Source organism: Malus domestica, chromosome 17 (genome assembly GCF_042453785.1).
Source record: "Malus domestica chromosome 17, GDT2T_hap1".
NCBI lineage: Eukaryota > Viridiplantae > Streptophyta > Magnoliopsida > Rosales > Rosaceae > Malus > Malus domestica.
In genome coordinates this window covers 25557430-25573851 of record NC_091677.1, presented here as the reverse complement: position 1 = coordinate 25573851, position 16422 = coordinate 25557430, and positions in this window count along the sequence as shown.

The window sequence follows — 16422 nt, the reverse complement described above, 5'->3', positions numbered from 1 at the left end:
ATAATTTTTAGCAAGATTCTAAAAGACGCAAGGTGCTAGTCGGCCGGCAGGCTAGGGCCTAGCGCCTAGGCGGTTGAGCGGGACCTAGGTGGGGGCCTGAGTAGATTAGGTGGATTTTAAAAAAAAGGCTAAATAGCCAAAATGGTCCCTAAGATTTGCATAACTCATTACTGTGGTCCCTAACATTTCAAATCAACAAATGTGGTCCCTGAGATTGTCCACCATCCATCATTTTGGTCCTTCCTTTAAAAACTTCGTTAAATGTCCTGGAGCTCTTGGCCGGAAGTTTGGGCAATTTTCAAAGTTTCGTAACTCAATCGTTTCTTAACCAAATTCGACCCATAATAAATCAAAATGAAGATAGGAAAGTGTAGAATAAGATTATATCTATTTTCAAGCCCAATTGTTGCCAGACATGGCCGAAAAATAGCCTCAAAGTTGACTGGTCCTAGGGAAACCTGGAAAACTCGCTAGAAACTGGGTAAACTTTAAATCAAGTGATTCAAAAACTAAAATCATAATTCTCAATGACATGAAGAGAATGGTACCTTTTTAGATGGCTAAATCACCATGGTTTGTCCGGAAAACGGCTCGAAAGTGGCTGTCTTATAGACCAAGACATCCACTTTCGAGCCATTTTACGGCCAAACCATGGCGAGTTAGCAGTCAAAAAAGGTACCATTCTCTTCTTCTTGTCGAGAAGTATGATTTTAGTTTTTGAATCACTTGATTTTGTTGAGTATTGAAGAAGTTATGAACGTTTAAAATTTACCCAGTTTCCAACGAGTTTTCCAGTTTTCCCTAAAACCAGTCAACTTTGAGAATATTTTTCGGCCATCTCTGGCAACCATTGGGCTTCCAAATAGGTATAATCTTATTCTACACTTTCCTATCTTCATTTTGATATATTATGGGTCAAATTTAGTTAAGAAACGATTGAGTTACGAAGCTTTGAAAATTGCTCAAACTTCCAGTCAAGAGTTCCGGGACACTTAACGGAGTTTTTAAGAGAATGACCAAAATGATGGATGATGGGCAATCTCAAGGACCACTTTTATTGATTTGAAATGTTAGGGACCAAAGTGATGATTTATGCAAATCTCAGGGACCATTTTGGCTATTTAGCCAAAAAAAATAAAAAAATACCTAATTTTACTGGGAGACATAAATTGAAAAATAAAATGAACTATAAATTATATGGTATTAAAACATAGGGAGTTTTAACAAAACACTCTCGGTATTATTCACTTTTAATGAAAAACCACATTTTTACCTTTCTGTGGTACTATTCACTACACCTTTATTTGTTATTTTTCATTAAAACTAAAGTTTTTTTAGATTTTTCGTTAGTTTTCCTTAAAACATATTGAGAACATGGGAATAAATATATAATGAATGTTCGTTAGAGTTTTCAACAAGTCTATTACATTTTATTGAAAAAATAAAATGCAAAATGAAAGTTATCGATTTTTTGTATAAGTGAGAGTTGCAACCGAGGCAGGCTAGGTCGACGTTGGTTAGGCAGGACAGATGCCTAAACAGGTTTAAACGTCATTTCTTAATTTTCAAACGTCTAAAAATTGATTAGAGTAATGACCAGTCGTCTAGTGCCGCCGATTTTTAGAACAATGATTTTTAGTCACTTTCACTGCACAACAACAACAACAACAACAACAAAGCCTTTTCCCACTAAGTGGGGTCGGCTATATGAATCCTAGAACGCCATTGCGCTCGGTTTTGTGTCATGTCCTCCGTTAGATCCAAGTACTGTCTTTTCTTAGAGTCTCTTCCAAAGTTTTCCTAGGTCTTCCTCTACCCCTTCGGCCCTGAACCTCTGTCCCGTAGTCACATCTTCGAACCGGAGCGTCATTCGGCCTTCTTTGCACATGTCCAAATCACCGGAGCCGATTTTCTCTCATCTTTCCTACAATTTCGGCTACTCCTACTTTACCTCGGATATCCTCATTCCCAATCTTATCCTTTCTCGTGTGCCCACACATCCCACGAAGCATCCTCATCTCCGCTACACCCATTTTGTGTACGTGTTGATGCTTCACCGCCCAACATTCTGTGTCATACAACATCGCTGGCCTTATTGCCGTCCTATAAAATTTTCCCTTGAGCTTCAGTGGCCTACGAGGTTGAGATCTCCATCTAATTCTCCGTTCTCTTGCTAGATAGATCCTAGGTAGTGAAAACGGTCGCTTTTTGTGATCTTCGCTAGATTGCTCCGGTCATTAGCATGGATAAATATATAAATGGATAGAGACAGGAAAGCAAACACAAGATGTACGTGGTTCACCCAGATTGGCTACGTCCACGGAATAGAAGAGTTCTCATTAATTGTGAAGGGTTTACACAAGTACATAGGTTCAAGCTCTCCTTTAGTGAGTACAAGTGAATGATTTAGTACAAATGACATTAGGAAATATTGTGGGAGAATGATCTCGTAATCACGAAACTTCTAAGTATCGGAGTGTGGTGTCGTCTTGACTTGCCTTATCTGTCTCATAGGTAGATGTGGCATCTTCTCTGGAAGTACTCTTCCTCCATCCAGGGGTGGTATCTTTAACTGGTGGAGATGCACAAGGTAATGTATCAATTTCACTTGAAGCTTACTTGTAGTTTCAGGCTTGGTCAAGCGCGATACAAACCATGTAGTAGGAGTCCCCCAAGTCGCCGAGCTAGGGGGTCTGCTGAAAGAGGTGACAGACAAGGTAAGCAATCAGAGCTCTAACTGATTGTTCACCTTCTCCCCATCTTGCAGCAGCATGAAGGATAAAGAGAAGAAAAATGAGAAGAGATGATATGAGATACTTTTGCTTTTGAAGAAGTAACTTTCCACAGGCTTATTCTTGAACTGAGCTGGAGGGTTTTCTGGTTTCCTCCAGAGTATAAGGCCGACTGAAGAATTTGAGGGTCAAAACAAGTCCATCAAATCTAGAGTACGTTCCACCCTGCTGATATGGGATACTTTTGCTTTTGACAGCGTAATGGATGTATCGGCACGTGTGCTGGTACGCTTGTCTCCACATGCTTCCTTGTATCCTTCGCACTTGCCCTATCTGTTCCTCAAGCAGATGCGGAATCTTCCCTGGAAATATAAGATGTTGAAGATGAGTACTCGAGAGCAATGCCAGGTAAGTAATCAGGTAAGGGGTTCCAGGCAGTCAGTTCCTGGCTGGAAGCTTGATTCCAAGTGCTGACTGATTGCTCTCTTTCTCCTTGTCTTGCAGGTAAAAACAAGGCCAAAGGAAAAGACAGGGAAAAAGCATGATATGGGATACTCTTGCTTTTAACCCTGATGATATGAGATATTCTTGCTCTAGTATAGCTTGTTTGCAGAGGTATTATCGGGGGGAAGGAAAGCTGAATATTTCGAAAGGCTTCGTTGGGAGTGCCCTCTCAGATATGATGAAGGGTTGAGCATTTTTGCAGGTCTGCCTGTCTGTTGGGGATGGAGGTCGACATATATAGGAGTCTCCCTAAGAAGTAGTAATGTTATTCCTTTACCCTGCTTGGTCATAGCACGGTAGTGGGAGCTGCCAGTTTCACATGTTTTAACTCTGTCAGAGCACTTTGAAAAAGTGGTCTGTGGTATCTGGCTCTCGAGATTCGGAGAACGATGCCTCTTCGATTTTTGAGAAAGCAATCATGCTGGGGGTCTGGCTCTCGAGATTCGGAGAGCAGTGTCTCTTCGATTTTTGAGAAAGTAATCATGTTGGGAGTTTGGCTCTCGAGATTCGGAGGGCGGTGCCTCTTCGATTTTGGAGCAAGCAATCTGATGGGAGTGTTGTCTCGAATGTGAGTAAAGGTTGGGCATGTTTGCTAGTCTACCTTGCCACGAAGCACAAAGGTTGACACACAGGGACTTTCCAATTATCCAGCAATGGTACTGTTCCTTTACCCTCTCTTCGATTTTGAGAAAGTAGTCATGTTGGGAGTCTGGCTCTCGAGATTCGGAGGACGGTGTCTCTTCGATTTTGGAGCAAGCAATCTTGTTGGGAGTGTTTTCTCGAATGTGAGTAAAGGTTGGGCATGTTTGCTAGTCTACCTTGCCACGAAGCACATAGGTTGACAAACAGGGACTTTCCAATTATCCAGCAGTGGTACTGTTCCTTTACCCTTGTGGGTAATAATATGGTAGCTAGACCTTCAAAATTTATGTGTCTAAACTTTGTTAGTGCTGTTTCTTTGCTATTCTTTTACCTTTCTTGGTCAGAGCGATGTAGTGGGAGTTGCAAGCTTCACGTGCTCAACTTTGGCAGAGAACTTTGGCAAAATTATCTGTGGTACCCATGAGCTATTGTTGCGTGTGGGAAGTGGGTGATTGAACAGTAAGATTCATGTGCTTTCTACTTCACCAGAAGTCTTCGACAGAATGCCCATAATTTCTGCAAAGCTGAGTGTGCGTGTAACAGGTGCTGACAAGGCTAGAAAAGTAGGTGCCTCTTCGATTTCTGAGATCGGCCCTCGTGGTCTCTAAGCAGCCCAGCTTTTGAGAAAGCGAGCGCCTCTTCGATTGATTCGGAGAACGATGCCTCATCGATTTTTGAGAAAGCAATCATGCTGGGGGTCTGGCTCTCGAAGATTCGGGGAGCAGTGTCTCTTCGATTTTTGAGAAAGTAATCATGTTGGGAGTCTGGCTCTCGAGATTCGGAGGGCGGTGCCTCTTCGATTTTGGAGCAAGCAATCTTGTTAGGAGTATTTTCTCGAATGTGAGTAAAGGTTGGGCATGTTTGCTAGTCTACCTTGCCACGAAGCAACAGGGACTTTCCAATTATCCAGCAATGGTACTGTTCCTTTACCCTCTCTTCGATTTTTAAGAAAGTAGTCATGTTGGGAGTCTGGCTCTCGAGATTCGGAGGACGGTGCCTCTTCGATTTTGGAGCAAGCAATCTTATTGGGAGTGTTTTCTCGAATGTGAGTAAAGGTTGGGCATGTTTGCTAGTCTACCTTGCCACGAAGCACAGAGGTTGACACACAGGGACTTTCCAATTATCCAGCAGTGGTACTATTCCTTTACCCTTGTGGGTAATAATATGGTAGCTAGACCTTCAAAATTTATGGGTATAAACTTTGTTAGTGCTGTTTCTTTGCTATTCTTTTACCCTTCTTGGTCAGAGCGATGTAGTGGGAGCTGCAAGCTTCACGTGCTCAACTTTGGCAGAGAACTTTGGCAAAGTTATCTGTGGTACCCATGAGCTATTGTTGCGTGTGGGAAGTGGGTGATTGAACAGTAAGATTCATGTGTTTTCTACTTCCCCAGAAGTCTTCGACAGACTGCCCATAATTTCCGCAAAGCTGAGTGTGCGTGTGACAGGTGCTGACAAGGCTGGAAAAGTAGGTGCCTCTTCGATTTCTGAGATCGGCCCTCGTGGTCTCTGGGGAGCCCAGCTTTTGAGAAAGCGAGCGCCTCTTCGATTTCTGAGATCAGCCTTCGAGGTCTTTGAGCAGCCCAACTTTTGAGAAAGCAAACGCCTTTTCGATTTCTGAGATCAACCCTCGTGATCTCTAAGCAGCCCAGCTTTTGAGAAAGCAAACGCCTCTTCGATTTCTGAGCAGGCGCCTCTTCGATTTCTGAAGCTCCGTCGAGTGCAGATTTTTATAGGGGCTGGCATTAAGTTCCAAAGCACACTTGAATCTCCACCAGTAGAAGCTTCATTCTTGCACTTCTAAGATCTTGATTTGTCCGACCTCTTCTCTCTTCAACACCTTTGAAAATGTCTGGCCCCTCCGACCGTCGTTTTGACTTGAACCTTGTTGAAGAGGCAGCCCCGCCTTCTCCAGACAACATATGGCGCCCATCCTTCGTCTCCCTTACTGGTCCTCTTACCGTTGGGGATTCCGTGATGAAGAATGATATGACCGCTGCGGTGGTGGCCAGGAACCTTCTCACTCCCAAAGATAACAGACTACTTTCCAAACGGTCTGATGAGTTAGCTGTTAAGGATTCGCTGGCTCTCAGTGTTCAGTGTGCAGGTTCTGTGTCTAATATGGCCCAACGCCTATTTGCTCGAACCCGCCAAGTTGAATCATTGGCGGCTGAAGTGATGAGTCTCAAACAGGAGATTAGAGGGCTCAAGCATGAGAATAAACAGTTGCACCGGCTCGCACATGACTATGCTACAAACATGAAGAGGAAGCTTGACCAGATGAAGGAAACTGATGGTCAGGTTTTACTTGATCATCAGAGATTTGTGGGTTTGTTCCAAAGGCATTTATTGCCTTCGTCTTCTGGGGCTGTACCGCGTAATGAAGCTCCAAATGATCAACCTCTGATGCCTCCTCCTTCTAGGGTTCTGTCCAGTACTGAGGCTCCAAATGATCCCCCTCCGGTGCCTTCTCTTTCTGGGGCTCTACCGACTACTGAGACTTCTCCTAAGCAACCTTTGTGAAGGCTCCCTCTTGTGTGTTTATTTTGACTCATGTATATGTACATATTTGTAGCTTATCGGGGATATCAATAAATAAGCTTTCCTTCATTTCAACGTATTGTGTTAAATACACCAAAGCCTTCTTCGCTAAGTTCTTTGAATTTTCTTTTGTTGAAGCTTGTATGTTGAAGCTTTCTGAGTGGAGCATGTAGGTTGGGGTAGTGTTCCCTTAATTTCCCGAGTGAGGAAAACTTCTCGGTTGGAGACTTGGAAAATCCAAGTCACTGAGTGGGATCGGCTATATGAATCTTAGAACGCCATTGTGCTCGATCCTGTGTCATGTCCTTCGTTAGATCCAAGTACTCTAAGTCTTTTCTTAGAGTCTCTTCCAAAGTTTTCCTAGGTCTTCCTCTACCCCTTCGGCTCTGAACCTCTGTCCCATAGTCGCATCTTCTAATCGGAGCGTCAGTAGGCCTTCTTTGCACATGTCCAAACCACCGTAACCGATTTTCTCTCATCTTTCCTTCAATTTCGGCTACTCCTACTTTACCCCGGATATCCTCATTCCTAATCTTATCCTTTCTCGTGTGCCCACACATCCAACGAAGCATCCTCATCTCCACTACACCCATTTTGTGTACGTGTTGATGTTTCACCGCCCAACATTCTGTGCCATACAGCATCGCCGGCCTTATTGCCGTCCTATAAAATTTTCCCTTGAGCTTCAGTGGCATACGGCGGTCACATAACATGCCGGATGCACTCTTCCACTTCATCCATCCAGCTTGTATTCTATGGTTGAGATCTCCATCTAATTCTCCGTTTTTTTGCAAGATAGATCCTAGGTAACGAAAACGGTCGCTCTTTGGTATTTCTTGATCTCCGATCCTCACCCCTAACTCGTTTTGGCCTCCATTTGCACTGAACTTGCACTCCATATATTCTGTCTTTGATCGGCTTAGGCGAAGACCTTTAGATTCCAACACTTCTCTCCAAAGGTTAAGCTTTGCATTTACCCCTTCCTGAGTTTCATCTATCAACACTATATCGTCTGCGAATAGCATACACCAAGGAATATCATCTTGAATATGTCCTGTTAACTCATCCATTACCAACGCAAAAAGGTAAGGACTTAAGGATGAGCCTTGATGTAATCCTACAGTTATGGGAAAGCTTTCGGTTTGTCCTTCATGAGTTCTTACGGCAGTCTTTGCTCCTTCATACATATCCTTTATAGCTTGGATATATGCTACTCGTACTCTTTTCTTCTCTAAAATCCTCCAAAGAATGTCTCTTGGGACCCTATCATACGCTTTTTCCAAATCTATAAAGACCATGTGTAAATCCTTTTTCCCATCTCTATATCTTTCCATCAATCTTCGTAAGAGATAGATTGCCTCCATGGTTGAGCGCCCTGGCATGAACCCGAATTGGTTGTCCGAAACCCGTGTCTCTTGCCTCAATCTATGCTCAATGACTCTCTCCCAGAGCTTCATTGTATGACTCATTAGCTTAATACCCCTATAGTTCATGCAATTTTGTACGTCGCCCTTATTCTTGTAGATAGGCACCAAAGTGCTCGTTCGCCACTCATTTGGCATCTTCTTCGTTTTCAAAATCCTATTGAAAAGGTCAGTGAGCCATGTTATACCTGTCTCTCCCAAAAGTTTCCACACTTCGATTGGTATATCGTCTGGGCCTATTGCTTTTTTATGCTTCATCTTCTTCAAAGCTACAACCACTTCTTCCTTCCGGATTCGACGATAAAAAGAGTAGTTTCTACACTCTTCTGAGTTACTCAACTCCCCTAAAGAAGCACTCATTTCATGTCCTGCATTGAAGAGATTATGAAAATAACCTCTCCATCTGTCTTTAACCGCGTTCTCTGTAGCAAGAACCTTTCCATCCTCATCCTTGATGCACCTCACTTGGTTTAGGTCCCTTGTCTTCTTTTCCCTTGCTCTAGATAGTTTATAGATATCCAACTCTCCTTCTTTGGTATCTAGTCGTTTATATATATCGTTGTAAGCCGCTAACTTAGCTTCTCTGACAGCTTTCTTCGCCTCTTGCTTCGCTTTTCTATACCTTTCACCATTTTCATCGGTCCTCTCCTTGTATAAGGCTTTACAACATTCCTTCTTAGCCGTCACCTTTGTTTGTACCTCCTCATTCCACCACCAAGATTCCTTTTGGTGTGGGGCAAAGCCCTTGGACTCTCCTAATACCTCTTTTGCTACTTTTCGGATACAACTAGCCATGGAATCCCACATTTGGCTAGCTTCCCCCTCTCTATCCCACACACATTGGGTGATTACCTTCTCTTTGAAAATGGCTTGTTTTTCTTCTTTTAGATTCCACCATCTAGTCCTTGGGCACTTCCAAGTCTTGTTCTTTTGTCTTACTCTTTTGATATGTACATCCATCACCAACAAGCGATGTTGATTAGCCACGCTCTCTCCTGGTATAACTTTGCAATCCTTACAGGTTATACGATCCCCTTTCCTCATTAGAAGAAAATCTATTTGTGTTTTTGACGACCCACTCTTGTAGGTGATCACATGTTCTTCTCTCTTCTTAAAGAAGGTGTTGGCTAAGAAGAGATCATATGCCATTGCAAAATCCAAGATAGCTTCCCCATCCTCGTTTCTCTCCCCAAAACCATGGCCACCATGAAAACCTCCATAGTTGCCTGTCTCCCTGCCCACGTGTCCATTTAAATCTCCTCCTATAAATAACTTCTCCGTCTGAGCAATTCCTTGCACCAAGTCTCCAAGATCTTCCCAAAATTTCTCCTTCGAACTCGTATCCAACCCTACTTGAGGTGCGTACGCACTAATCACATTGATAAGTTCTTGTCCTATTACAATCTTGATTGCCATGATTCTATCTCCTACCCTCTTGACATCTACAACATCTTGTACCAAGGTCTTGTCCACGATGATGCCAACACCGTTTCTCGTTCTATGTGTGCCCGAATACCAAAGTTTAAACCCTGAGTTTTCTAGATCCTTTGCCTTACTACCAACCCACTTAGTTTCTTGTAGGCACATAATATTTATCCTTCTCCTCACCATAACTTCCACTACTTCCATAGATTTTCCCGTTAAGGTTCCTATATTCCACGTTCCTAAACGCATTTTGCTCTCTTGAACTCTACCCTTCTGTCCTAGCTTCTTCACCCTCCCCCGTCTAATAGGATCAAAGTACTTCTTTTGTGTGTCCCGGGTAAAGTTGATAGGAGCATATGCTCCCAAACAACTTTGAGTGGAGTCGTTCGAAAAGAAGTTTCTATGGCCCCCTTGCTCATTTAACACTGCATCCGGGTGCCGATGGAGATACAGCGACCCTTGCTCACTTATCACTGTGCTTGGGTCACACAGCGCGCCACTTACGGGTGACGCCCTAGCTTTAGCGCGATTTTGTTCTGGATTCATTTTCATAAGGATTCGACGTGATCATGGAGTGCCGGCTGTCGACTACCTGACGCCCTCCCCCTCCTCCTTTACCCGGGCTTGGGACCGGCCATGTAAGACATAGGCGGAGTTATAGAATCTAAACTTACTAACATAGGGTTATAGAATCTAAACTGAAATCCGGTTCTAACAAAATTCAAGCACTATGGAGAAAAAGAGAAGGCGTGATGGGAAGGAAAAGAAAAGATGGAAAGAGAGTTGAAAAGTATCAACCACGAAGAACACAGTGAACCCAGAGAATTTTAAGGTTACTGATAAGACGTGAAAAGGGGAGGAACAAAATAACTTACATTTGGACCACGTATACGAGCTGCAATGTTCAACACGCACAAAATTCAAATTTTCATTCTAAAAATGAAACGAAAGCACATTTGTTAGTTCGCAAGTAAAATAAAGAAATCGAAGAGAATTGCGATTTCTACGCTGATAAAGATTCCACCTGTCCCCCTTAACACGTGTGAGCACTCAGCCAAGAGGTGACTAAGGGCAATTTTATGAACATACTGTTCAACATTAGAAAAAGCATAGAAAAACAGAAAAAACGAAGGGCGTTTTCATGAAAACACTGTTAATGAACAGTGTTTTTTCACTTCAGCATTACTATATAGTAATTTGCATTTCATTTAGTCACAGAACATATTTGATTTTGGAAAACAATATTCTTTTTCCTAGGGATCCTAGAGATTCTGTGATCGTAATCGTTCATCATACATCGTGCGATTAGTTTTCGTTAGATACTATTTATATTTAATTTTAAAATGATTTCTAACTGCACGATGTACAATGAACGGTCATGATAATGAGATCCTCAGTTATTCTTAATGTTGTTCTTAAAACAGCAAGACTGGCCAATAATAAAAACATAAAAAACTTTGGTCAACCGAATTATTTTTTTGGGCCAATAACCCATATTTAAATATTATAATTATGGTCACAAAAATTTTGAAAATCTGTTGAATTTAGAAAAACTAATTATATTTGGACAAACAAAGAATAATATAGTAAAATGATTTTAATTATCTTAAGAAAAAAAGAAAAATCTGAATGGAAAAGTTTCTTTCAACATGATTTTTCTCTCTGTTAGGGTCTGCGAAGAAAAACCCTAGCGAAGACCCACTGCCACACCCACAAAACCCCTATCCTCTGTTTGATTTTTCGTATTTGTTTTTTTTGGACAACGGTATATTTTACACTAAGGGAAGAGAATGCTCGGTTAAGCCACATAAATAACAACCTAATGTGATATCAAATTTGTCATCTACGAAATTCAAACCTAATACCTTTCACTTGTAAGTAAAGGTCAATGACAAGTTCCTTGTGGTCACTAAGTCCAATCATTTCTTGGTTTTCAATACTAAAGACTCCATTTCCTTGTTCATCCCTTATTCCCACTCTCTAAAATTTTCTATTCTCTTAACTTTATTTCTACATCCACTTTCTCTAAATTTTTCTATTCTCTAACTTTATTTCTACATTGATTTGAAGGACTTCGTTGTCATCCACCCCTGTGCTTTTGGCCAACTTTGTTTGATGACGACTTTTAGTCGCTCATAAGTGACTCTTATTCGCTATTAGACGTAGTTGGATCATTGAAAATTGATTCTTCTCTAGATGCTGACGCACTTCAAATTCATTCTCATCACCCTTTGAACTGTAGAAAATTGTAATTCTGAGCAGTGACTGCTCCCCTTTTGTAATCTTCTTTCCCTCATCAATGAACCAGGATGCTCTCCTGAGCAGTTCCTTAGGGATCCCGTAATCTTGTCCGTTCATTTTATATCGTGCGGTCAGTTTCCGTTAGGTACTATTCATATTTAAATTTTAAAATTTAAATTTTAAAAAATTTCTGATCGCACGATATACGATGAACGGACATGATTGCGGGATCCCTAGAATCCTTAGGGAACTGCTCAGGAGAGGATCCTGGTTCCTCATCAATATATCTCTCTATATCCTTTGATTAAACAAAAATAAAATAAAATAACTGTAGAAAATCAGAAAACAGTAAATCCTCGTTCAGCAGCACTTGTGCCTGTAAACATTGATTTTACTTCATGGAGTTTATTGTAAACTTTATGTGGTTATATAATTAAAACACAAATAAGAGTTGACTGACCTGATCGTGAAGCAATAGCCATTGAATACCAAGCAGAGATGATGTAGAATGCGGCAACACCAAAGTCTTCTACAAAGCACCTAGCCGGATACAACTACTTTATGGGAAGCATTTGTTGTGTATCTAGGGTTTGCAGGGACCTTAGTATTTATACTGACTAAGGCATTACGGTTCCATCCATAAAGGAATCCAAAATCCCACTTTTTTAGCCTATCAGTTAGTTATCATAATCACATAAAAACAAGGACTCCATCAATCTTACTTGTATTACAAGACACCTAATATAAGATTGATATCTTTAGGAAATCAAATCACAATATCTACATTAATCTCCAATATTACATTCCTATTATATGTTGTAGACCATTTAAGGTTGATTTACATCGGAATAAATCCAACATTCTCCCACTGGTCTACACATATAATATGTATATTTATTCTTGAAATTGGAGATTAATGTCACTTTAATGGCCATGTAGTTGTGATAACATCCTATCCTTGATACAAGTTTCTCTCAAATAAGTCTTTTAACATGGAACTAACAAGGTTGTAAGGTTGACACAACCCAAAACCTTCATAATCACACATGCTAAAATCCTCATCCACATGAAACACAGTCAAATTATGATTGCAAAGATGAACTTTAATTACATGAATGTGTCTCAACTTTTATCATTTCAGGTCCTCTTTAATGCAAACTTCTACTGCAGTTGCAAGCAAAACTTCATAAAACATAATTAATTCAACACCTACGAGCAAGATGAATTAACATGTTTTTGACACTGGTTTATATACCATATCAATTACTTTCGTGAGAAAATTTTCAACACTTATGAGCAAGATGAAAAAACCCTCACAATTAATACAACATATAAATCATGTCATGCCATTTTAAGTCAAACCAAAAGAATTAATCCACACCTATGAGCAAGAAGATTAACCATTCTTTTATGACTTAAAATGCAATTTGCTTAACTGGATATCAGATATATCGTCATCTGATAATTGATCAACACATAAACATGTGACTACATGAATCCAACTGGAGATTAAACTGAATAAATGGATTCAATCAACCATACATACCTTTTAGGTCATCTGCAAATGTAAGGCATTAATTACATGAAACTCAAGCTCCCATTGATTTGCAACATCGTCACTTAATTTGCAACATCGTCACTTAATTTGCAAATCACTACTTAAATCATACTTTTGAAATATGCTTGTGGGAACACCCTTACTTAGTCAATGAATGCATATCACTACAAAATTGTCTTTAACCTTTCCTTAACACCTTAAATAGCATAATCTCAATGAAAGGTAAAACTAAGACATTCATCACTGTTTATACAAAACCATGCATCCCACAACCATCTTATTTGCATTAATAATTCCATATTTGTGCTAAGTCCCCATGAGCCTCAAAAATCTTTCTAAAGATTAACAAATAACCAATCAAGGCATCCAAATGATTGCAAGTAAAAATATACACATACACCAAGTACTCATTCTGCAACTTAAACATATTATTGTCATTCGAGTCATGACATAATTCTAATTTCATCAACCAAAACACATATTCATGGAAGATAGAATAACACTTTAATAGATTTATGCAAGTCCACTTAATGCTCAAAACTTTAGAACAACTCCCACTAAACTTTTAGAGTTTATACACTTATTGCAAATAAGTTAATGAGTGTGAAGCCCAATTTTCTTTCACTAATTCTCCCACTTGGGCAAACACTCATTCATATATTCTTTCAAGGATGTACCTAAACAAATTTGCTTCATATTTTAGACATCACAACCAACATAAAGTTATCAAATAGAATTTCAGCAATGAGTTACACTTACTTTAGAATTTATCATAATTAATTTACAAGCTTAATTGCTACCAAAATTTTATAGATCAAAATAGACATACTAATCTTCATAAAATAAAAATATAGAGCCGTTTAGGTCAAAATAGTTGTCTAAAGTGACGTCTCAAAAGATAAAAACAATCTACCAGCAAAACTGTCTATACGAGCATGGGTTACTAGTAAATTCACCAGAATTACAATACACGGAAAAAATTTACAAAACTTTTTAGACACATATTAGATATATATATATATATATGTTGAACATATCAAAAATTCAGGTCATTTGGTGACCATTAGACGTGTTATTCAACCGATTTAAATCAAGACACGCAATCTGCCAGAAACAATTATGTGCATCTATCACGAATTTATACATCCATAACAAATTCAATTTCATATCATTTCAATTTCGATGTCCAAAGGAAACTCTAGTAGTCAAATTTCATCATCTAAAATGACATCATACTTCAAATTGAAAAGATTTACAAGCATAAGACTTAAATAATGTGTACCGTAGCAATCCTTGATTAACCTTCATGGGTCCAATACTTTGTATCAACAAGTCTCATGAAGAGACACAAAATACGTCATGATGCAACTGATTTCCATGCCTTAAAACCACAACCTATTATGGGGCTCATAGTGGGATTTTGTAACTAATGGCATGGAACTTTATCTCCAATAAACTTCATGAAACTAGATTAATTTACACCTACGGGCAAGCAAATTAAATAGTTTCTAGTACTGAATTATATGTCACAAGAGTTACCTTCATAAAAAAACTTCAACACCTACGAGCAAGATGAAGTTTTCACAAACTCCTGGGAAAGAAAACCCATACTATGCCATCTTAATTAAAACAAGGGAAACAATCCACACCTATGGGCAAGAAGATTATCCCTTTTATTCTAATTAAGATGCAATGTTGATCGAAGTAACTTAAAACCACAGTCCCAGCATCAACTAAGCCACTACAGCTTGCTTAGTTGACAAGACATTGATCATCTCCAGCCTGAAACAATACAAACGTCACATGGATTAATTAGCTGTAAGTGACAAAATTATGATAACCTGATTCAAGCTTCAAGTCTTGCCAACAAATAGCTTTAATTTAATAATCTCCTTCATCACTCCATTCGATATTCAATTAATCTCAAGAAACCTGACAACATACTTGAAAGAGATTAATAACATATAGAACAAGTTGTATAAGAACTGTAATATCATTCTTCCACCACAAGGATGTCAATACGTATGAGAGAACGTGATGGAGCTAATAGATTCAAAATAGAAACACTTTAAACAATACCATCGCTTTAATTCAAAAGCCAAATTGTGATATCACCTAAATGCTTTCTTAAGTCAAACGGGTTCTTTTTTGTGCCTTTCTTTCCGTAGTACAAGACTCCATATATTAGCCTTGAATAATTTATTTTCTTATCCCCTTACGGCACAAAACGATTGACTGATCAAAACATTGTTTAAATTCTTTAGGCACAGGAAAAACTAACAAACTATATACAAGTTTGAAAACTTATGCTTATCAATTTAGTCATATGCTTTAAATGAAATACATGCCTTCATATGTTCACCACTTCTTTATAAACATATATATAATCACATGACCAACCACAATTCTCATATAAATAGATAAAATACAAATGAGAATGTCACATAATTACTGCAAACCTCATTCATTTGCATAATATTCTTGTTCTTGCCACCAAATGTTTTCTGTCACTCTCAGTCAATTCACAAGTTATGCATCAATTTCATAGTTAACTAGTCATGTACAATTAAATGACTATACTGAGATAAGAAAGCAAAATTGTAGACAAAACTAATTTTGGTTAGTCATGCAAATTCCTAATGGAGTTAATATGACTTTAAACATTACTTGAATTAATCCCCAGTCATAGCCAAGTACGAGTACATAGTGTATATATTCTGGACATAACAATAATTTTACTGCATTATTAGTGCTAATCTGCCAGATTTATCATATTGTTGTATCTTTGCATAGGATCATCTCAAGCAATATAGGACAATCCAATCCCCTTAAAAAGAAATATGCCATATGTCATTTTACTACATGTTTGCAAAACTTAAAATTTTAATCCATATTGATTATTTCCAACAACAATCAATGACATGGCTATTACATTCGGTCTATATATATTTCCTACACATTATCATGTAACACAACTGATTGAAAATATTTTCATGAATTTATATTACCCATGAAAAATAGACCAATAGACTTACTCATGTACTAGTGCCGAAACCCCCAGACTATTTTGACATAATATAGTCTAAAAAACAAGTAAAATAATTTATGCATATTTACATATGCTTCTCGGTAGGCTTTTCATATGCAAATAAGAATTTATCATGTTCAAAGCATATATTTTCTCTTTGTTATAATTATCAAGTTCAAAACTTAATAATCAAAACTAACCATATGTATGATCGACTGTTTCGTACTTTGACATATATAATGATCAACACCATTCGCTTTGATAGAGGACTTTATCGAGCTTGCTGAGTTGAGACGCTTCATCAATATTCCTTGGCAAGGTCAGAACAAA